This window comes from Phalacrocorax carbo, chromosome 2 (assembly GCF_963921805.1).
Source record: "Phalacrocorax carbo chromosome 2, bPhaCar2.1, whole genome shotgun sequence".
Classification (NCBI taxonomy): Eukaryota; Metazoa; Chordata; class Aves; order Suliformes; family Phalacrocoracidae; genus Phalacrocorax; species Phalacrocorax carbo.
The window spans coordinates 150,788,487-150,813,276 of record NC_087514.1 but is presented as its reverse complement, the minus strand read 5'-3'; positions in this window follow the sequence as shown (position 1 = coordinate 150,813,276).

Genomic DNA, 24,790 nt, shown 5'->3' with positions numbered 1-24,790 from the left:
GGCCCATGTGGCTTTATTTTTCATTAGACAAAGAATCTTACCTGGGGGCTTAATACTTAATCAACCTCCTGCCTCCTCAAACCAGGCAGCCTTACAAAAAATATTTGGTTAATATTTACATATTTAAGGAAATTAATGTCAGGCATTGAAAGCCCTTTAAAGTTCCTTTTTGTGCACTTTTGGATAATCAAAGTTCACAGAAACTATTTAAGCCTGATGATACCTAAATGGTCATGTAAAACTCATTTCAGCTTTCTTGCAACGCACATTTGCACTGGGAGCATGACTAAAAATGTTCACTTCAGGTAGCTGGGCCAAGGAACAAGGATATGTGATAGAATCAACCAAAGGTTTTTGATTGATTCACCATTTCTGTAAAAATTCAATACTTGAAAGAAGGAAATATGACAGTTTAATAGGCCTCCCTTGTTTTTGAACAGCTCTGCATCAGTCTGAAATTCTACCTTTGAAATTCTTAAGACGGGGATAACATCTTACAAAATATCTTCCTTTTTTCTCCCCTCCATTTGCTTTATATGGTTGGCCACTCCTAAACAACACAAGTTATTGAGATGAAAGCCCTACAGTAAATGAAAATTGTGGAAAAAATTAATTGGAATATGTTACTTGTTCTGAAATATTCCTTGGGCATGAATTGCGATAAACAAACCGGCATCCATTCCAAAACAGCTGTAAACATATCTTTACTACTCTCCGATTGCCAAAAATCTCACACCACTAAAATTGACATGGAAAAAAGCATTAATGTTAGTGAGGGATGAATTATAGGAAGGCTGAGTTTGGTCTGGATAAGCATATATGACATATGCAAGCCTTCTGGGAACCTAGAAAAACAAGCTTTCTTGGGAGATTTCCTGTACTTCTGGTTGGGTTGGAAATGTCATGACAGCTGGCTTCGCCACAGCACTTGAGCACTAAAGGTTGTGTTCCTGGCCAGAAATCAGGGACACAAAGATGCCTGGAAAGGGAAGAGACCACATAACAATACCTAGAGCTTCTAGAGTAATTCCCAGCCAATGTGCTCAGTGTGCTCTTACATGCACTCAGAGCTGCACGATGGCTGTGTGGAAGATTTGCTCTTCTCCCATACAGAAACAAATTGAGGAATGAATGGTTGAAAAATGCTTTCTACCTCTTTTCTACATGCATGCAGGATGTACATATATGCAGGCCAATCCTTACTGTCCTACTCTTGGGGCATGGGAAAAGTGCAAAGGTAAAAGCTGTCACAAATCCATTGTATATGCCCACATTGCTGCATAATTTAACATCTCTTCCACTTTCTGTTCTCTCCCCATGAATTAATTTGATTTATAAAATCCCAATAGCAACTTAAAAAATGCAGCCCTGACATATGGAAGTCGAGTTTGAAATGCAGAGGACCTGTTAGAGGTTTGAGTCCTAACCTTGGAGCTTCTAGCAAAGGCAAAATAGACTTTGGTTTTGCCTTAATGCTAACATTTGGACATTTTATCATTTGTGCACCAGTCTCATCTCATACAAACAAAACAACATAGTGAAACTGTGGAACCCCTTGCCAAAAGAAGTTCTGGGTGCTAAAAGATTGTATGTATTCAAAAGGGCAAATTAAGAGAAGAAAAGTCTAGCAATGGCAATGAAAAAAACTATATCAAGCTCAGAATTGCCTTCGCTATGAACTTTTGGGTGTCAGGGGAGTGTTCAGAGGCTGTGTTAGTGCTTGCTGGTTCTGTGCTCACCCTATTCACCAGGCATCTGTTCTGGCACTGCGGGAGCACCACCTACTGCAGGAATACAGGGAGGAGACCTCACCGCAGGAGATGGCGTGCTGCCCTGAACCAGTGTGGAAGAAATGCCCCTTTGCTGCCCATCCCACGTGAGGATCAGATTTGCCCTTTTCTTTGTGTTGTTTTTTTACTGATTTGAACAGAAAAAGCAGTGCTGTTGGACAAATATCTTCCTCTAATAAAACTTCTAGGTATGCTCCAGGTAGCTTATTGCTCCTTACTGAGCGCCTCCAGCTGGAGACGTGCTCTTTCCAAGAGATGTCCCAAGTGAGGCCCTGAGCTGATGCCTCCCTGGACTGTAAGCATCACTAGGCAGTGTGCCAGCCATGGACTATTGGCTGGGCCATCACAAACTTCTTCTGGAAATACCTTGCTCCTTCTTGGTAGTCTTGAGAGACACTCTCCATCCCCTCATGTGACTGGAAATGGAGCCAGACTTGCTGCCTTCTGCTGGTTTCACAGACAATTCAGAGGCAAAAGATTATTTTTCCAAGGCAGACATTAATAGAATTACACCTCACTTGAATATACATGGAAGATGAAAGGCAGTGGGGGGGAAGATATGCTCTGGTCTTGCTGGGATACTTTTTTATTTCCTCATGATTCCTCAGGCCACTGCTTGGCTGCTGCCCTTCCCATTGGCAGTTTTCTCTGTCATATTATCCATCCTTGGATTCGTTTGGCTGAAGGACTGAGTAATTAATGCTCTGCCTGCTCTGGAAGGTTATGCTACCTTTGCACAGGGCTTTTGGTGTCAGGCTTCCTCATGACTTGTGTGTTACGAGCACATGGGTGCACTTGCCCCCTTTCAAGTGACAGGAGGGGTTAACCTGCCATCCACCTGTGGGGACAAGCTTTTTCTGCCTCTGTGGCTTTTAGCTGTATCTGTAAAACACAATAAAGCTTAAAGTACATATCTGTTTTTTGATCTTTGGGACAAATGCAACCCCAGTGTAACCCCTCTAGCTTCCCTACCAAAAGAAACTTTTAATTTCCTCCAGGAGGTTGTTGCAGGTTTTGCACACAGAGTAGAAAATACTTTTGGCTTCCAGCCTAATTCCTCATCATCCCCTGCTTTTCCATACATGTCCTGGGAAAGAAAGGTGTCACCAACCTGGAAGCACAGGCACAGGAAGGAGGTGGCAAAGCAAGTCTGTCTGCACAAGGCTTAAATGCTTGATCTGTTGTTCTTCTAATAAAGAACCAGTTTAGGTTTATGAACACAAAGGCCTTTGATGTTGTTACTCGGCAAATGGTGCCTTAAAGATAATAGATGGTTTCATAGGCTGAGCCCTTGGCTGGGAGTTGGCAGCTAATGCCATGAGAGACGTGTTCCAGCAGACCCTCCCTTGGCATGAGCTCTTCCGCCAGCAGCCACAAGAGCACCCCCATCCCTCCCAGACGTCTGGAGAGGCTGAGATAGCTGCCTCCCTCAAGGGGTGTTGCAGAGCTGCAGTGATGTTTGCATGGTTCTTTGAAAATAACTTATATACCAGCTAACATTTGCTAACTTCTTCCATCCCTTCGGGTCAAGGTTCATGGGGGTAGCACAGGCAGCTCCAGCCTGATGTTAAACCCATGCCAGGAGGAATTACCTTCTCCTCAGCCTCCCAGCTCTGCTGCTTGGAGGAACACCTCTGACAAGCTGTTGGCTCAGGTTTTTGGTGGGACTTGGCTATTACTTGGCTCCAGTGAGGAGCTCTAACACTGCTTCTTCCTGGCAGATAATGCCCAGCCTTAAACAAATGAGTGAATGTGAAACCTGCTTTGGTCTGCCATGCCAGCCCCCCTGGGGGCCACACACCCTTCCTGGGGACCTGCCTTCTCCCAAGCACTGCTTGGCATCTCGCTTTCCTTCTCCTGCAGCTCATGTCCTTCTTGACAGAAAGATGCCTTTCTTGCCCCCCCCCCCCCCCCCCGACCCACCTCCCAGGGCTTTGTTCCAAGATGGCTTTGTGTCCCCTCTTGTTCCCTTCTGGCCCTTGGGAGTTGCTGGCTGAGGAAGAAGGCGGTCATTTGGAAGGTGCACTTGGCGCCACCACTATAGAGGCTGCCGATCCCACGAGGGAGACCAAAGCATTGTAAGGAGGAGAAGGCATAAATCCCTGGCAGGAGCTTTAATCCTCTTACTGAGCTGTCAGTTATGATTTATCATCCAGTTTAATTTTAATGCTGTTGCATCTCCAGTGCTCCTACCCTGAGTTGGGTTGTTTCCCTTGGGAAGGAGGGGGAGAGTGTATGAGAGTGCGTGTGCGTAAGGGGTGTACATGTGAGTGTGTGTGCTTCAAACTGTGTAACAGGAGATGAATTCAAAGTGCCTCCTCGGGACATTGTCGCCGTAGACGGGCACTTTGTTCGTCTCTGTGGTGGAGCCGTCAGGCCCTCTAAGTCCTGATCAGCATCCCAACCCAAAGCGAGTCCCATTTCAGCTGCGCTCCCCCTCCCGACATGGCACATAATGTTTCTATTGTGCCGAAGCTGTTTTTCTGGGGAAGCAGCAGGGATTTAAATATCATAAAGGCAGAAGTTGGGCTTTGATATACTGTCAGCAAAAGCTGAATACTGTAATTTCAAGCAATTTTCTCCAAACTCCCCTTCCCACCCTCCCCCTCCAGCCCCTGGCCCCCTCCTCTCACTGGGCCTCCTCCCTGGTTCTTTTTTCCTGACAAGACGCTCTGTCGCTTCTCTTGCATGATCCTCACCCGGCAAATTAATGTGCTGCTGATGATGAGAGACAGTGGGTTACTGTGAGCACAGGCTCTCTCGTCTCCTCTTCCTATTACACCCTGGCAACTTCAAAGGTCCAGTCATCCTGTTTCCATCTTCCCATGGGTCTGCAGGCCCTGACTCAACGGCACGGTTCAAAAGTGCAGGCTGGCTGGGACAGCAACAGCCCAGGCCCCACGGTGGTCCATTGATGCAGCCGTGGTCAGCACTACAGATCGTCTTCCCCTTCTCCTCCTGGGATTAACTGCCACACCAGGAGCGTAATTCTCCTTCTCCCACTTCGCTCCTTTTAATTTTCGTCTGAGGCAGCCTTTTGTAGAAAAAGCCCTCTTCCTTCTTTTTTTTTTTAGACAACTATTTAACATTTTGCAATCTGCCCTTCTGGGCCGCCTGGCAGTTCCTCTGGCAGTAACCACACTGTTTGCTTTAGCTGGTAACAAGATACAGTTCTGAAAAGTAATTCTGATTACTCTGAGAATTTAGGCTTTATTTCGTATGTGCTCTTTCTGCAGCAGAGAGAGATCTTGTGATTTCTCCTTCAGTAAAAATGATTTCTGCATATGCATAAAGGAATGGCGCATGGGAAAAGGGCTGAAGGTCTGCCTGCCTGCTTGTCTCCTGTCCTCAAAAATGTGGAGTACTGGTGAGAAATGTTGCTGCATTTTAACAATCTCTGGGCTTTTGCACCCCTGTGGTTGGGTGTGTGGTGAGATGAGGAAAGCAGCCATTGGAAACTGGAGCTGTGCAGGGGTCTCTCACAGGGCAAGGCTTGGTGCACTAGGCCTCCACCTCTCTTCCCAGGCTTTGTCTCACGGGTAAGCAACGCACCCAGAAACCCCGGCCCTGCTGGCTGGTAGGGAAAGGCAGCTCCTTCCAAAATCAGAGTGCTTTGTGTCTGTAAGCCACTCCATAAACAGCACTCCTACCCCATCCATAGGCTTTCTGCCCAAACAGCAGTCAGGGAGAAGCATAAAGGGCCCATATATTCTCCATGTCATCCCCTGCCTGAATCCTTCTTGAAGAGGAGCAGTAAATATTTCTCTTCTGCTTGGCTGCAAAGGTCCCAGGAGGGCTGCTGGCTGTGGTGGCAGTCCTTGCTGTCCAGACAGGACAGCCATCCTTCAGGACCAGCAACACACAGAGCTGTGTGACCCTGAAGCTGTGAAGACCCCTGCTACCACACACCATGGGGGCAGCATCCCAGGCTGTACCCACCTGAGGGGCTATACTGCAGCAAGCCTGTGGCTTTTGTTCCCTTGGTGCTATGTTTTATTTTGCTTAGTCAGGGGCTGAGTTTTTCTCTCTCCAACTGCTGGAACAACTTGAGAGTGCTGGCCTCAGTCCGAGGACTACAGTAGCTCTTCCTCCCCAGAGAAAGCAAGACAGTCTAAGAATAAGGAGTAGCTTAGAGCAGGAGAGGCTCGTGTTCTGCCCAGTGGGATTTGAACTGGCTTGTGGGTTTGATTCACCCGAGCTGCCCCTCAGCAGCTCCCTTGGGTGACCCAGACATCCACATCTGCCTCACATAAAGCCTATGGAGAGCAAAGACAGAATAAAAGAAGGAAGACAGATGTTCCAGCAACCAGACTGGTTTGCTGTATAAAGCTGGGCTTACATCCTCATGTTGTCACAAAACATACAACCTTGGGTGCGTTGAACATCTCTCCTGTGCAGTTCTTCACCTCCAGCAGAGGAGGATGGGGAAACACACACTAGTTGAGGTTATATGATGTGTAAGTGTGCTCAGATTTCTTCCCAGTTGTCCAGAGTTTGCAGAATTTACAGTATCATAGGTTTATCAGGGATGAACCTCAGTATGTGCCAAAGTCCAACTGATTCGAAAAAAGAACAAGCCCTTCTGTTAACTACCTGTCTATCTTCATCTAAGGCAGGTCCTACAAAGTTTAGCAGGTTCTTATGGGGTTTTGGAGCATGTTACTAGAGGATCTGTTAAAATGTAAAAATTTGCCAAGGTTACAATTGAATTAAAACAGGTCTGAAGCTCCCAACCATGCCACTCCCATTACCTCAACACAATTTAAGTATGTTAAAGAAACAAGGAGAATGACAAGCCCATACAGTATAGTAGTGTCTGAGTTGCTGGTATTAAGGTACTGAATTTCATCCTGACTGTTTCAATCTGAGGCAGTATTTTATGACCAAGTTCTCAGCCTCAGTGGCTAAAAATCTTGCTTCTGGCATCCCTGTTGTGTTATTTTCCACATAATGACATCGTTGCATGTAATGAGATGTTAGCAGCTCATTCACTGCTTACATCTGTCTTGGAGGGGAAAATTGCAATTTCTTGACTTACACATTGATTACTGTAAATGTAAGTTAGTCATGGCAAATTTTGAGAAGTCCAAACTTTAGAAATTATGGCAAGAATGATGAAGACTCAAAGGTATGTTTGGAGGGAACCACCTACTTTTGGAGAACTTGGCTTCTGCATTTGATTAATTTTGTGCCAGAGGTATGCCTCTCACAAATCTTCATGCTCATTTTGAAGGACATGGTGTTTGAACAGGGAACTGATTAAGCCAGTCAGAGTGCCATGAGGTTCAAAACCTTACTAAAACCCTCCTCTATATAATTTGTAGAAAAAACCACAGTAGACTCAAAGAGGTCCTTTAGGGGACAAAAGCTAAGCAAAGTCCAGGAGCAGCTCTGTTCACTGGGGGGAATGACAGTGTTTCATTCAAGACACCCTTGAATCTGTGAGTGCTCTGCTCGCAGTAGTTTGGGTTACCAACAGTATTTTTCTTAATACAGTCACCCTGGAGTTCAGTATAGGATGTAGCCACCCACATGCACACAGTTAAATGTAGATGCCTGAATACTACATATCTAAACTCTCATTACAGTCAATAGAGATCCAGTCAATGTGGTCAACAGAGTTTGAGTCAATTGCGTAAATATGACCAGCTGGCACCACCAGCGATGATCTAGGATACTGGGGTATCTGCACTGGCTGGGAGGTATCGTGCAGGACCTTTGGAGACCCACATGCTCACAGACTTGCAGCTGGAGGCCACACAGGAAACCTCTCAATATGTCCAATGTCTCTTGGTGCCTGTGTTTAAGCACTAATTCTAAGCACTAATTCTAAGCACTAATTAAGCACTAAATAGGAGCTCTGCCTATTATTCAGCTGAAAGGGCAAGAGGTATCTACTTTAAGGTGAGCTGAATCCCACTCTAAATGTTTAACTCTGCCTAAAAGTACACTGTAGTACACATGAAAAAGTATCAGGTTGACACCAATGGCCCCACTGCTTATTTCCTACTTGCTAAGATCCCTCCTGTTGAGACCCAGTCACCCCAGGCTGTGGCCCTTTACAGCAACCTAGATCCTAGGGCCAAAAAGGTCGTTCTGGTAAACACTTTTCTATTGAATTTAGGTGGGAAATAAATTAAAACATGTCATTTTGATCTTCTTCAGAACAAGATTTTTCAGCCTGTTGAACCTGTAGCGGGTCATGTGTCCTGAGTCTGCTTGATGATGATGTGGATGAGGCCCCTTCCTGGAAGATCTCTTCCAATGCTCATGCAGCCCTTCCAAGGTGGGGAGCTTTCTAGGACCTCTTTGGTCATGGCTCACATAGTGACACGCACCCTGGTGAGGAACATGGCCCTTGGATGAGAGCTGGGGGCATGAGGAACCTGAATAGCAGGTCCTAGCAGCAGCAGCAACAACTCAAGGGGCCACAACCAAACACAGCCTTTTGGTTTGAGAATGTCAGAATACTTTGTGTTGGCAATGTCAGAAAAATGTATTTACACAGACATGTACCAGAACTTCCTATTTCTTGAGAAACTTTGGCTATTGAAGCTTTTTGCTCCTGATGAAAGCAAATGGGAAAAGACCACTGTTTCTCAGGGTCAGAAAGTCTGATCTGCTACCCACTAAGCAGCCGCCTGAGTAGTATCTACAAGCGAGGGAACAGGGAAATGGTTTTGCTCTCATGTTTTTCTCTCTCTTATGTTACACCACTCCTTGTAGCCCTGCATATGTGAGAACAAAGTACCTCCCGGCCATGACATCATGCCACAGAAAAGAGACTAATGAGGCAAAGGAAGCAAGGCTCACTTTTCTGCAGGGAGGCCGGCCCCGATCACCTGGTTGTAGTTAAGACAGATCACACTGAGCTATTCTGTTTTCTAAGAGCTGAATTTCATTCTGTGTTACTGTGTGTTTATCTGATATCTTGTAAAAACTGTTGTCCATTTCTCCTGCCTTTAGATCTTTTGCTGTTCTGAAATGCTAAATCTCCAACTGTGACCCTTCAGCAGAACCAGTTCACTTCATCAAATGAATCCTGTGACTTTGATTATGTAGGAGCTTTCATTAAAGGGGTCCAAAGTAAAGCAGACAAGGAAATGTCTTTGTGATTTGCAGCAATGCATTGAGAAACAAAAGGAAATGGATGGCAGAGATAAGGAAAATAAAATAGCCACAATTTTTTAATAAAGGGAATGGAATTTCCCCCAAGGGTCTGTGTTATAATGCTCTTTAGTAAAACACAAGCAAAACTCATAGTAGCGGAACTTAAATACAAAATATTGCCAACTTTGAGCAGCATAATGAAATCACTAATAGTCAGAAATGTTGACATGAAGGCATCACCAACACATTTTAAGCTCTAGATAATAATGCTTCCAACAAACAGTTGGCTATTGTGGATTTAACCATAAAATTGGAACGGCCATGTGCACTGCCACTATATTATATACTGCAACAACATCATATTTTGCACTTTTTTTTTCTTTGTTGTTTTAATTGTGGAGTTCAATTATGGCACAAATATTCTGATAATTTCTCATTTGTCTACACTATATTTTGCAGTTTTAAAGAACAAAATCATTTGTATATTATGTGAATAGGGCTAGTTCTATCTTTTATGAGACCATTATTTAGCTAGTACCAGTGTACAATGCAAGAGCAGTACATTTACAAAGGGGTCTGGTTAGCATGCAATGCTAGTGTAGACTGTATAGATCAGTGCAGAAAACCAGCCAGGCTTGCTGACAATCTCACCAGTAAATTCTATTTACTCTTTTCTACACAGATTTTCTTGTAGCCTAACATTAAGTGATTAAGGGAAGGAGGCTGATGCTTGGGTTTTTGAATATTTTGTGATTTGGATATTTTAATAGGAGAAATGTGTTTGATTGTTATATCTTTTACAAACTCCTTCATGCAAGTGATCCAAACAGCCATCACAGAGCAGCTGTCTCATGTAAAATGTAGGACAGTTATGCAGCAATGTTGCCTATGAGTTGAGCTCCTTTGTCTTAAAAGTTAGAGCAGATCCCAGGCCATGGTAGATGTCATGTGGTTATTTTTTTAATTCCTTCAACCAAGCACAGTACAAGCCCCCCAAAAGAATTGTCTTACTACTAACCTTTCAACATCATCTATTTTCTTGTAGCATTGCCAAAAGAACTGATTATCCTTTTAACAATTATAAAAGTCTATTTTACCACTCTCCCACAATTCGAAAGATGCTGAAGGGATTTTGTTCAAAGTTTCCACAAAGATTACTCCTTTAGCTGAGACCAGCATGGATGACATCAGCCCAGAACAGTTAAAAAAAGATCAGCATGTGGAAAGAAGGAGTTCAGGACAGAAAGTGTCCTGCGACCTTGAGGGAAAAATGAATCTGGCACAAATCTGGAGTAATTTCCCTGAGATGGTTTGCAGCCACCCCAGTTGCACTAGCCAAGGGGGTCTCAGCTGGAGGGAGCCAGGACATGGCCCAGCCAAGTGGGAATCAGCACCTGGGGCAGGAGAGTGGGATGGGCTGTAGGCAGGCAGGGACAATGCTCCTCACAGGAACAGCAGCCCCTGCCCACTGCTGCTGCAGAAGGGTCATGAGCAAACACACTGGATGCCCTGGGAAACTGTGAAAGGATTCATAGACATTGGACCAGAAGAGTCTGTTAGATCATCTTTTCCTCACTGAGGGCCCAATGTGATTTTCAAATACCTTTTGAGAGCCACACAGTGGCACAACCCGTAGTATGAGAAAGTCTACATTTTCAGCAAGGCAATGATACCCAGGAAAAAATGAGCAGGTCCAATTTCAAGGCTCTTCTAGTAAAACCACACTCACCCATTAGCTAATAACATTGGAAATTCAATTACTGTGTCTGAGATCTAAAGCATGAATGATAATTCCCACTGCCATGCAAGTTACATAAAAACACTGAACCCACAGGCCCTTAAGACTTTCTTCCTTCCAGCTGTTAGATGTCCAGGATGGTCTTTTCTTCCCCTTTGCTTAGGAGTCCATAGGACCCTGTCAGCTTCAGCAGGACTGACCATCTCTCCCTTTTCCTGTGGATGGTGGGTAGAGGGGTCACAGAGAGCAGCAAGGGGCAAAATGACAGCCTGGTCCCTATGGGATGGCCCTGGCCTCTGCTGCATGGAGGCAGGACATGCAGCAGGTACCGGGAAGGGGCAATAAGCTGTGGACCAGAGTTGGCAATGGCAAGCTGTTTCATCCAGAGAGGTATGGCAAGTGTTGCAAAGCCGATCTGGAGCAGGGTAAAATCTGAGCCTGATCCAGCCTCAGGGTGAGCGAGTTGCTGTTGCTGACACCCGACTGTAGGATTTCACCCGTGTCCCCTTTGGCAGATCCCCAGGAGCTGCCTTCCACCATTGCAGACCCAGAAAAGCATCTGGTCTCTGTCGGAAGAAGTAAAGAGCTGGAGAAGGCACCATTTCTTCTGCTTGTTTATTCTGGTTGTTAATCTCCTTTCAGTGATTAAAAGACTATAACTCATTTCTCAGCTGAATTTTCATGGAGTTAAGTCCCAGCCATCTGTTCTTGTTATGCTTTTCTCCCCTGGATTAAAGAGTTCTGCAGTGCCCAGAATTTCTGTCCGTGCGGTACTTACACTGTGTAATCACATCATCCCTTCATCTTTTCGATCAGGCCACCAGGCTGAGCCCCTCAGTCCCAGAGAGATCTCTTGGAGAAAACAGTGGTGAACAGAAACACTGATTTTGTGCTAAAGTGGTTCCAGACACAGCTGAGTGCACGGGACCAGGATCCCCTGTCTAACATCACTGACACAGGAGCATAGGCCATGAATATCGGTGAGGATTTGGAGATTAAACCATTTGAAAGGATTGAACAGATTCCCCACTCTCTGTAATAATATATTATTTTTCAGTGCAGATAGCCAAACTACAAAACGTTGTACCTTTTCAATATTTCCCCCCCTTGTGAATTATACAGGTGTTTCTTTCCTTGGCATCTTCTGTCTTACTTACCCTACTTCATCCCTATGCAAACACAAAAATATTTACTGTATTATCCTGGTTTAGATTAAATTACACTGAAGTTGCCAGCCTCTCCCACAGGATCTGTGTAAAAACAATTGTGTTTCTTTATGTAAGCCCTGAGATCAGTAGCTGTAACAGCAGGACACCAGCTGGGCAGCGGGCAGGGAGCGCAGCCTGGAGAGGAGCTGCTCGGCGGCTGATGGCAAGTACCTGCCCTCTGTCTGCACACACAGGGGACCAGTGATGGTGGGGTGTGTGTCTGTGTGTGTGTGTGTATGAGTGTGTAAAGGAGGGGTGCAGGCAGCCCAGAAGCAGATGCAGAGTAGAGGTAGGCTGGCAGCTGGCATGCCCGACCACACAGAGCAACTTTGACACAAGGAGGAATTTGGGAGGGCACCAGAAGAAATTTCATTTTTAATTGGGAGCAAATAATTTTCCCTGGTGACATGAATCATCCTGTGACCTGTACACTCTCTGTAAGTATGTAAAGACAGAGGATTGCATGAGGAAATAGCTAAATTCATCTTCTGTTTCTTCTCCTAATAAATATAATCTGCAGGATACAAAAATCTGGCTACATACTCAGGCTGGAAGAAGGCAGTGGCATTTGGCCAGTAATAAAATAAACAGGGAAACTGAATTTGCAGTGGTACCTTTGGCAGGGATGTGTTGGTGCTCCAGGATGCCTCTTGCATTCACAGCACAGCTGGATCTGGCACCCCTGGCTTTTTTCATTGGACCTGTGAGTGTGGGGCTGGAAATCATGGAGGAGATCAAGGAGCAGAGGACCAGCTCCCCTCTCTGACTCATACCAACACTTTCAGGTACCTATAGCAGCTACACAGATAATTTGGTCTCAAAGAGCTTTTCAGAAGATGACAGCAAAGCCCCAGCTTCACTGAGGGATGGCTGGCTGGACACATGTCTGGGTTTTGGGGTGGTACATAACACTGACTCCAACAGCCCCAGCTGCCTTGCTCCATCCCCATGCACGCACATGGATCACCCAGCAGCTCTGGTCACACACAGCCCTGCTCTCTGTGCTGTGGGCCATGGCCTGATGGCTCACAAGCTCTCATGGCCCACAAGCCACACATCAGCCAAGTAATTGTCCCTGTTCTAGCAGTGGCTTCCTAACTGCTGGATGATCCCCTGGTATCACTTGCCTCCCTTGCAAATGAAAATAGTGATTGCAACACCCATGTATTTATTTATTTATTTTGCCTTTTTTTTTTTTTCTTTAAGAATAAGTGAATTCATTTTTTAAGGTAGGGTTGTGCAAAGACAGTGAACACTATTGCACAGTAGCAGCAATATCCAAGAAGCGCTCTTTCTCTCTCTCTCTTTTTTTTCTTTGTTAGTGGAAAAAACCGTTAAAAACAAATCTCCTAATTTGCTTGTAGGCTGAGATTTCTGCCAAGTGAATATTTATGTCCAAGTTTGAAAGATGGGTCATATAATGGAAGTGTTGAAATACTCTCAAGCAATCCGGAGCTGTTTGATGACATAATCTACAAGGTCAGTCCTGTTTGCTGATAAAATCAGTAGTAAAACTTCCTTTAAATTCATGGGGAAACAGGATCAGGCCCTTTATTTAATTTGTTTCTATCTTGGTAGGAGGTTTCTTGTTCCTCTAAAATGTGCCTATAAATGACCTCATGATCCCATTGTCCATGTGTGCTGGCAAGGTCCTCAAGTGCTCAGACAGAACAGAGTGCCAGATTACCTGCAGTCCTCATATCACCAGGGTGCTGCAGGTTGGGGAACAGTGTTTTTTTAAAAAGATTACCAAATTTTCCCTGCAAATACTACCTCCTAGAAATAAATGGAAAATTTGCTTTCACCAAGAAAACATGGAAAACTCTCTGCCTTTCTTGGGATTTCAGATGGGTACGGTTGAAAGAAATTTCTTACTCTATTTCCAAGTAAAAGTGAAGTTGGACACGAGATTTTTGTCCTAAGTGAAAGGGGACAGACAGGCTATCAATCACACCTCATGCAAGCCAGCTGTGCTGTGTCCCTAGAACTCTGCTGTGAGTCAACTCCATATTTTGCTGAGGAAGATACCAAAGCTTTTATGGGACCTGTTTTGACAGAACTGTGGTCGATCACATCCAGAAGTGAACACAGTTTTCCTGTGTTTCCATATCTGTTCCAGCACTCTGGCACTAATGTTCAAGTATTTGAGATATCCACCATCTCCAGTCTTAATTCCTGATACTGTATAGAAATTGCACTAGATTTTCTTTAGAACAGGAGTGGATAGGATCTTCCAGAGATTAAAGTATATCTTCTGTTAAGAGTCGGCATTTTGATTGGAATGAAATTTTTTGGTGAATTGGTGATCATCACACATTCTAGCGTCTGCCCTTGGCTTGCATCTGTAGACCTAGGCTTGGATTTCAAAGCCTGGCAGTGTTAGAAGGTAGGATTTTGATTCAGACCCCATCTGCTGACAAGAAATATGTTACTCTGATTTTTCCCTCTTTTCTCCTTTTAAACAGAAGAACAGCCTCCACAACATAATAAAAAAATACTCCTTTGTATTTTTATACTTTCCCAAGCATTCGAAGACAACAACAGACAGAGCTAATGCTAATCTGTGGTGACAGCTGCCACCACCACCACTGTTTCTCTTTAACCCTCTCTATCCCTGCGTCAAATCCTCCCAGCTGTGAGTGGCAGCCATTCTCATACCAGACATCTACTTCTGCATTGCAGCCTTTCCTCTGTGCGCACCTGGGGACCGCTGTAGAAACCCAGCTGCAGGACCAGCTGCTTACAGCACAAGCTGCACTGCAGGTAGGAGAGCTCGCTCACCTCCTTTGCCCCAGCAGCTGTGAAAGGACTGTGTAGCACTTTGACTTTCCTCAGGGGTAGCTTACATTACTCAGCAGATACAAGCTTTACCTAGTAAGATCCTGGCCTGTATTTCATTGCATTTGTATTACAAATACGTAAATAAGAAGTGCTGGAAAGCTTCCAGGTGTGCATACCTTTTCTGAGGTCTTCCCTTTTTCATTTTCTTTGAAAACACCAGAGGAGTTGGCTGCATCCAAAGGTATTGCTATCTACCTAGATCCTTACCCTCACCCTCTGCCCCATTCCAGTTGCAGTTTCACTCAAACATACACAAAAAACCCCTGGGTCTGGACCCTAAATCACATGTGAAAATTGAAAGTCAAATTTGTTATTTAAAAATAAAACATGCTATATTGTTAAAGTTATTCTATACCTTGTGGAATGCACTGGGTTTCCAAATACCGAAGTGATGTGCAGCAAGGGGGAAGCTCACCCCTTGCAGGAGAGGTGAGGCAGCTCCTGCCAGCTGCAGCAGAGCTGAGCTAGGGACTTTCTCACAAGTCGCATCCTTCCACCCACTCAGACAGGTCTCATCCCTTGCAGTGCGTTGCCCAGCCCTCCCTGAGGACAGAATAAGCAAAGCAATGCTATTTGGATACTAGACTGATACAATTCATATCCAATACAAGCAGGATCTGTTTTCTGTAGGGTCCTTTTCAATGAGGGACCTCCTGTCATTAGCCCTGGAGAAGGACTTGCAGACCCTCCAACTCTGGCTGAGCGTCTTTTGTTGAGGAGTGCAGCCATTGCTGTCTCATGACGGCACCTGAGCTCTGAGTCCTGGCCAGGAGCAACAAATTATAATGGCAGGTCCTGCCACTGCAAGGATTCCTCTTCGCTGGGACATCGCAGCTGAGCACAGTGCATTGAGGGCGCAGCAGACCGTGCGACAGCAATGCTCACCACAGGGACCCTGAGGCTCTTTGCTCTGTATGCTGCACAAATTGCTTACCCCACCTCTACTCAGAAATGCTGCTGCTTTTGTGGTGAGCCAGGCTTTGCAGCAGCCCACCACAGGAAGCAAAAAGAGCTAATGAGTCCAACTGCAATGGCGGGGAGGGGGCGGGAGGAATCTGAAGGCAGAATCTTGTCCCTCAACTTGGAACATATTCAGGATTCAGTGGTTAACACCACTATTTTTGCACAATATGCCTTGGGAATTCAGACAACCACATATTTATATGATCATTGGAATTGTCCTCTACCCCCGCTTCTGTCTTCTCAGCCTGTTGGCTACTCTGCCTTTGTAGGCTTCCTATGCTATAGCAGCCCGGAGTCCCAGGGACGCTTCAGGGCTGCACAAGCAAGGGCTGTCATCTAGATTCATCAGGTTATTTCAGTGATTAATGCTCTCAAATGCTCTGGGAATAATTGCTTCCATGCTCGGTGCTTCCAGCTAAGATAAAAGACAGCAAAAAGTGGGGGAAGGAGATCTTTGAAGGACTTTGAAATCATAAGCAGAGAGAAATCTTCAAGGGCTAACCTACTAGCTGATGGGCTGTTTACTGACCATCTATTTTTCACCTGAGAGTTTTTTCCCTGAAACATTTTTTCCGCTGCTCCTTCCTCCCTGATCTCCCCTGTGAGATGCATTGGACAGACTGAAGCGGTGCAAATCTGTCTTTCCATTCCCACTCATCTGCAAAGCCTTGAAGTTATGGTTCCTCCTCTTCAGTGTGGCTGTGCTGCCTTTGTGTGACAGACAGGCAAAGGGCAGCCATGCCCCTTCAGAAACACTCATGAGCCCTACCAAAGAAACCGTCCCCGAAGTCCCTTACCAGGCATCCATTCCTTGTGGGTTTCTGACAATTCTTTTGGCACAGATGATGTCAACAGTTATGTTACTCAATAGCAGATCTGCAGGGAGCAGATCTGCAAGTGAGCCCTGTGAGCTCACTTGAGGGCAGGACACCAGCCCAGAGCAGATTTCCCCACCAGGTGCAGCAAGGGCTGGGCACTCGGGCATCCCTGGGTATTGGTGTGAGGCTGGGTGCTGCTCATTCCCCCCGCTGCAGGGCTGCCTTCAGTCTCATGTGTTTGAATGCTGCCAGGAAGGCACCCCTCAACTACTTCTGCATGGCAGCAACAACCATAAATGTCTGTTTCCCCCTGCAAATGCTGGTGTGCCTGCCTCTGTAATCACACGTGAGAGAGAGATGGAAGGAGAGGGAAAAATGGGAGCAGACCCATCTATGCTTATGGTATTTCAATCCCTTCTTGCTTGCTCTGCTTGGGAAAAAAACCTATTAGGGAGCTTTTCTGCCTCTTGAAAAGGAGGTTTTGGTCTGAACAGGTATGGAAGGTCCAGTCCCAGCCCCCTAGACCTTGCAGGCACAGCGATCTTGTTCCCCAGGCTGCGCCCCACATATCCCCACAGCTTCATTTTGGCCAGAGTAAAGTTGGGCAGAGCAGGAGAGCTTAGGCTGCTGCCTCTGCTCCTGGGGCTGGCTCCAGACGACCAGTGCCGTGTACCTCTGCAAGCCATCCTGCAACGGTTATCCGAAGGGCTGCAGTCATCAGTGCACCACTGCTGGCTGCTATTCTGGAAGGTGCTGTAGTTGGCACTGCTCTCTATTTTGGTGCTCTGTGCTGCTGTGTTGAAGGTGCTCCCGTAAAAGGCCATGCAGAGCCCTGGGCAGGGTCAGAAGGCACTCAGGTTGTGCCACAGCTGCCATCCATGGGTACGCTGGCAGCCAGGAAGGAAAGGCTGTGGGGAGACAGAGGACTGAAACTCACGGCTGGCAAGGCTGTAGCACCCATAGCCATTTAGCTTCTCTTCGTGGAGCAGGTGAACCAACTCACACCACCTGAACACCTTGGCTTTGGTGACTGTAGTCAGCAAGGCCAGCAGCAGCAGCAGGGGAGACCTCATTCCTGCAGGGCTGCTGGTCCTAGTATGCTGGGTTCTCCAGGGCAAAAGGCAAAAACAAAGCATAAACAGGCAGTAAAACAGTTAGACACCCAAGGCCAGCTCCCCAGCAGGTAGCGACATGACTGGTGACCCTGGGCTGCTCACACCTGCCGTTGGGGTGTGCACACCCACTCATGCAGGCATGCACGTACGCAGCGACTGTGCTGGACAGCCTGGGCCACAAACAGGTTTTATCGGTGCAGATGTGGAAAACACAGAGCTCCAGTCACTGCTACTTTGCAGTTTTTGTGTATTAGTAGTGAAAGGTCAGGTGTCCCGTGGGAACTGGAAAGCTGACAAATGGGACCCACCAAGGGAAGGGTTACATGCTTTAGAGGCTCAGACATCTTGGCTCTTTCCCTGGTGCTGGTCAGCCTCTGAGCAGGAGCCATGGTGCAAGTGACCGCATTGCTGTTGGGAAGCCATACCCAAACTCACTAACCCTTAGCCTTGGTTTGTACATCAGCCTTTTACACAATTACTAGCACGCACAGTGAGTCACATCCTACAAGTCCAGGGAGTTTGCCCCAGAAAAGAGCTCAAATCTGGGCTTTAATAAACAGAATTAAAATCCTTTCCTTAGGGTTATTTGTCTCTCATCCCTCCTTTCTTCCTTTCTTCTCTCCTGTGCAACCTCTTTTACCAAACCTTCTTGGTGGTTTGCTTTCTGGCAATGCAGTGCAGTGCAGTCCTGCAGCCCTGGCATGCTGTGCCCCAGTGTCTGTGCAACCAGAGCCATTTGTAGCCCTGCAGAGTGGTTTGCAGAAAGGGGCAGAGGCAGGAGGTACCTCCTGAGCTGCCTCTGGTGATCATCCTCTGCAGGCAAGGGAAGTAGGGCCTACTAATTAAAACCCCATGTATACCTAGGGAAATCATTACCTCCAGCAACACAGCTCAGCGCCAGTCCTGGGGCCGGCATCACAGGTGTCCCCTGGAAACTGCTTGCCCTTCTAGAAGCCTCTTGGCCCTGTCGCCAAGGATGAAGCCCTATGATCTCTGCCCCATGCCATGGGACCTGGGACCCAGCCCAGCCGGGGAGCGCTGCTTCAGTTGCTGTGCTTCTCAGGGACAGCCCCTTGGGGCTCATTTGCTGCTTCACCTGAAAATTATTCTTGCAAGCAAGTCTAGCAGCAAGACTATTTTTTGTATTTTAAGCTCATATTTGCAGAGACAGAAATATCACCTTCTCACTGAGAATAACAGCAAAACTATTTCCAATGCCTCCAGCTGGGCAGGGGTGTGATCCCATGAACAAAAATCAAGCAAATTTGTGTCCAAAATCCTTTTAACTCCTAGAGGTAATTGCGCATCAATGAGTGGCAAACCAAGAATTACCACACAGGTCGGTCAATGAGGAGAGGCAAGAAATGTATTATACTTTTGGACTGGGTTAGAAGCTGTGAAAACCACTAGCGAGAGGGTCTTCTAGTCAAGGCAGTAAAAAGAACATGCCTGTTTTCCTCAGGTTTGTGGCAAGGACCAGAAAAGGTTTTGTGTTTGCCCCAGAGTGGTCAGTGTATGCTCCTGGCATATTGGCATCTCTAGCTGAGTCAATGAAAGCCACTTCTACCCCATGGGCTGGTACCACCATGCGGCTGAACCAGGGCCTGGCCACACAGCAAGGCAGAGGCATTTATTCGCTCTTGTCTTACCATACTGGTATCTCTCTTTTTTCATCCATGAACACTAAAGAACCCAATGAAAAATAGAAAATCACTTAGAAGAGGAACAGTGGAAGGAATCACCTCCTTATGGGAGCATTTGCTTTAATTTAAGCTATCTAAAGATAATAAATAACAGAGCTACATAATCACATAATTTGCTCATCTTCTTGGTTTCAAAGTATTTTTTAACAAGCAGAATGAGGTTTCAAACATGTCTGTGATATCTCCTCTGAATTAAGTATTAATTGTGATGCCAAAAAAGAAAATACAGAAATCCTGCCCGGTTGTTCTGACATGCAAGTCCCTAATTGTGTGGGAAGCTGCTCAGATGGGTTTCAGTTTCAGCAGGAGATAAAATGCCACAGAGCCAGTACAGTATCTCTGTCACTACAAGATTTACAGCTTGATTCCCTGCCTGGAAACAAAGGAACAAATAGCTGCGTGTCACGCACTGAACTGAAACATTACGGATTATATTATTACTCGAGTTTCTACAGGACTTCTCAGTGGGGGAAAAAAAATTCTATTAACTCTCTTTTATGACTACCAGCAGGGCAACGTGAAGAGAATAATCTCCTCCATTTATAAGGTCTGGGGGCCTTAAAACCTGAATAGCAGCCCAGGATTTTTGTCACAAGGTCTGGCTGTTTCCTTTCCTTCATAAAATTCCTATCTCCATCAATCTGTGTTTATTTTCCTTCTGCTTTTTAATTTGCTTAATGGACTTCAGCCGAAGTCTCTCCTAGAAGTCAGAGGAAAGTAAACTCTGATAAATCCTTTGGGACTTAATAGTCACAGTTAAGCACTTCTTTGGATTATTTTGTCTGACTTTCATCTTTGCTGCTGCAGAAATGTCTGCTGCCTAGTACTGCAGCCCTAACCCCATGATTTAAGAGCTTGGGAATGAACTGACAAAAGATACCCTTCTTTATTTCTTCTTATGCAGGCATGGAAAAACATGAAGACCAGATTTAAACGCATAAAAGGCTGTCCTCCACGCATTTGCCCCATGCAGAAAGCATGCTGCAGGCTCAGTGCTCCTCAAGCTGCCCCTGTCTGCTGGTCTCTCCCATCCCCAGGTTTCTGTTTCCAGGGGCAGAAGGAGGAAGCCCCAGATGGGCGGGAACTGCTCTGCATTGTACTGGACCCAGGCTGAATGCTGAGGAGCACAGCCTTGTCTGGGCATCTTCAGCCTCAGCTTCCTGAAGCCAGGTACTGTCGCTGTACAAGGAGGTACCAGCTGCTGCTCCATCATGCAGTCTGGCACCCTCTCACCCCAGCTCCCAGTACAGATAGGGTAAGGAGGGAGCTGCAGATCCCAAGCCTCATGGGGAATCTGCCCTCTGGCTGCCTGTAATGGGCATCCGAGCCCTCCTGCAGGAGAGGAGGCCTGTGACATTTCCTTGTTCCCAGTCTTACTGGCATCAACTATTCAATAATGTTAATAATGTTAATCTACTATTATTTTCTTTTCAATTGGTAGGCTTTGAATGACAGCCAACATTAGTATTAGTCGCTAAATACTTTTTTGTTAGAAGTCCAAACCCTTTGTTTTCTAAGCCATATATTACTTTCTATACAGCAGATTTATTTTTGCAGAGTATTTATTCCTGCAAGATCTGCTTACTCAGAAATTGCATTGTATAATTAGGTCCCAACTGCCTATTTCTAATCCTGATCAAAGGTTTGCTTTATTGTTCATTTCAGCAATTCACATTTTCATTTTACTTCTTCCATGTACGATAGACATAATTAATTAAGTCCCATTCCACCAACTTTTCTATTTCCTGTGTCTAATGATTAGGTTTTTAAAAAAAACCTCCATGGTTTTATGTGCTGCTGGAGCAGTTTACACATGTCCGCCTGAACTAAAGCATGAAGCAAAGGCAAGCACCAAGAGCTCAGCTTCTCTAACTGGCAAACTCTGGTACGGATAAATGATAGGCTCATTGCCTTATTGCAACTTGTAATTGAAATTTTACATATATTTTGGGCCAATCTGCATAGATTGAGGGGAAATTTAAAGAAAATTTCCAGCCTCCTGATTTTATTTTACCTGCTTGGTAAAGTTGTTTCCTGTGAATGTGTAGGTTTCTTTCTCTCAGAAGTAGCAATTAGGCGACCATTGAGAAAGTAAATCTGGCTGTTTTTGTGAAAACACATCATCGTGTACCAGAAAAAAAGCCGAGCCATTGGGCAGGCCGCATATCCCAGTAAAATCCAGCCCTGACTACTTTGCCTTGGATCTGTTTTTCTTTCCTTGGTATAAAAGGGCTCAGCCCCTGGCACGCAAACCATAAATCTCAGAAATACCTTCATTACAACAGAGCATATCTTATCTGAATATGTCTTCTTGGGTACCAGGTGGTCAGCCACAGCACAGTTTCAGCTTGCTGGTTTGTAGCATTGTTTGACATTGTAGTAAAAAGGTATTAGGAGCTGGAAATCAATATGGTGAGGGCATATAGTTATACAACTCTAGGGTCTGAAAGCCTTCTTTAAAAGAGAGATCCAGCTTTTAGGGATACCAGCAAATGGACAGTGGTAACATCACAAGGAAATGTGCTCTCTGGAAAGGCTGAAGGCTTTGTGAAACTGTAGTGGCTACCACCATTGTTATACAGGGCAGAAAGGCCTTGATGTCCTTAAAACCAGACAGCTTGAGGTGTAGGAGAAGCATGGCTGGGAGACCACAATACTCTGCCAGTTTTAAAACCCACCCAAGAAGCTGGGTCAATACTCTGGTGGTTTGCTCTGCGGAGGTTGCTGCTGCCAGCAAGATTGGTGCTGACATGCCGGCTGGCCGTGGGCCAGTGCAGGAGTGACTGCACCACTCTGCAGGCACAGGAGGGGTTAGAGGGCCTGAGCAGTCAGTTGCACAAGCTGATGAGTCTCCTGGGATCGGCTGGAGACAAATGGTCAGGAGTCCTATTTTGGAGCTCCCAGTGGTGGAACAAAGGCGGAGGCTGAGAGTCTGTATCTGCTTCTGTGAAACTCACACTAAGCAAGGAAAAGCTGCACAGCTTGGCCTGGGGTGACAAAGAGCAGACTGGACCCTGCTTAGATGAGCCACTTCCCATGGGTGGACAGGAGCCCTTTTGGTTTATTAGTCTGGCTCACTGATCCATGCTCTGATGTCTGGGGTCCTGCTAACGAAATTATCACATCTAGTAAGAGTCAAAGCTGGTTTGTGGGAACCATGAGTTTCCTGTCTTCTTTGCATTTTTGAAGAAAGACTTTGTCATGTTCCCAGGGTAGAAGTCACAATTTGCATTAGGAAAATATAAACAAAATTAAAAGATCGGCCCCACGATAGAGCCGGCACAACAGATTGAGGAAAGTACTAACTAAATGCTGCACAGCAGGCAGATTTTGGTTTATATTTGTAAGCTTTTTTGGTTTCAAAATGCAGTATTCCTCTTTTATCTCCAAAACACAGCCAATACAGAACAGAAACAGCTTTTGGCGGTCTTCATTTTTTAGCTAAGCTGCTTTGTATTCTCTCAGCGCTTGAAGCGGAGCAGTAGCAAATTACATTAGGGTTTCTCAGTTTGTGACACACTTGACCATGTTTTTTCAATAAAAATGACACTACTTAACTTTGCTGGGTCAGTAATGAAGCAGCAAGAAAGATTTTGTTTGGCAAGAAAAACTAGTTAAGAATCCAGAGCTTCTTACAGCTAAAGCAAAATAAAGGATTAGGTTAATTAGACTACTTATGAACTCTAAACTCTTCCCTTAATTTATGTATTACAATGAAATGTATCTCCGTGGCCACTCTGAGCAGCGTTCCACACGCTATGGGAATATTTTTCCCACTCGGCATGACAGCGGTGGTGCGCAGACACAGCGGAGCAGAGCTTGTCCCCTGGGGTACTGATGGGAGCCTTTGTGTCTGCCTAACTAAGCAAGAGGTATGTCCCTTTGACATGAACACGTACCACAATCCAGCGCAAAGCACTCCCATCAGAGCTGGCCAGCCGGCTGGAAGGGGACAGGGATGGGCTGTCCTTTGCTTCTAGGGCCATGTCAGCTTGGTGGAAACATCTCAGCTACACAACTTTTCTGAGGACCCAGATTTGAGTGCACCTCCATCACCACCCTGTTTCCAGCTGAGGGATGGGTCAGCCCTGAAGACACTGGTTATGTGCTCAGAAGAAAACTTGGAGGTTAACAGGCGCTCTAACTCCTTTGGGAAGAGAAAACTTACTTTCAGGTGTGTCAGACATCAAGACCCAAATCTTCCTTCTCATAAGCCTGCTTTTCTTTCACCTTTCCATTATTTTAATCGCATGACATCAGCGTCTCTAAATGAGGCAGCATGCTTGAAAAACATATGGTACCAAGCCTCACTTGCATTGAAGCTGGCTTGGTAGCATCACAGCACACCTGACAGGATCAGCAGCCTAAAAATAGGTTTGTACTGTGATGTTTCCAGTGGGTCTCTGAAGCCAGCTAGACTAATGCCTGCATCTGATGAGACCTCCTGAAGCAGCGGCTCTGGCTTCAAAGGAGCTGCTAACTCAACCCGAGGTGCAGAAGGGCTGGAGGATGCCTGTGCTTGCAGGAGCACAGTCCCTGCCTAAAGTGAGGGTTTACATCCCCTGGTGTCCCCACGTGGACAGTCCCATGCAACCTGCACCAAGGTGCAGATGCCATTCGTCCTTTTCCAGGGGAGATGCAGACCTCTGTCGAATGGACATGCACCAGCGGGCAATGAGTTTGTAGGAAGTGCTCTTCTGTGTCCCCCAGGAGCACTAGGAGTGTGGCGAGCAGGGGCTGGCATCGCCCATGTTGCTGCACTCTTACATTTTAGCCAGAGACTCCTGCTCGGCACCGCTCTGCACCGGGCCAGTGCCAAACCCTTGATGTGCTTGCAAGGTACCAACTTGTAGGCAGTGAATCCGTTGCAAAAGGCGCAGTTGCACCCCCTGCCTAAAAATGTCTTTTTACTGGTCGACAACAACTCTTCTTCGTGCACTATAAATATTTGGGGGATGGCATTGGCTTTAACAGCATATAATGTCAATGGCACTGAACCTTGTTACTGGGAAATTATCTATGTTGACAATCACACTTTGGCTTTGCCTTGAATTTTATTTTCTCTAAATGCCTTGGCATTTGTCTTGCAGTGTCAGGCTTTTTTTCAGTCACAACAGTCTCTTTCATACATGTCCTTCTCTCTTAAGAACAAGACTTTAGTTGTGGAAGGATTGTTGGTGGCTTGTCTGAACTCATGTAATTTTGATGTAGGAAGTAAAGAAGGCATTTTATTTTATATCTGAAGGGGATTTTCTTAAGTGCATACACAGCCTGGTTTAGCTGCTAAACTCATATTAGTTTATGTTGTCATTATTATTATTACTATTATTGTTATTACTGTGTTAGAATTTCCTTCAATAGAAGTTACATGGCCAAAAAGCTTAATTAACAAGCTGGGAATATTTGCATATATATACTTATATATATACACACATATGCAGGCATGCATGTACGTACACACAGAGAATCTTTATTTTCAAATCAAACTATTTTCTAATACTGAA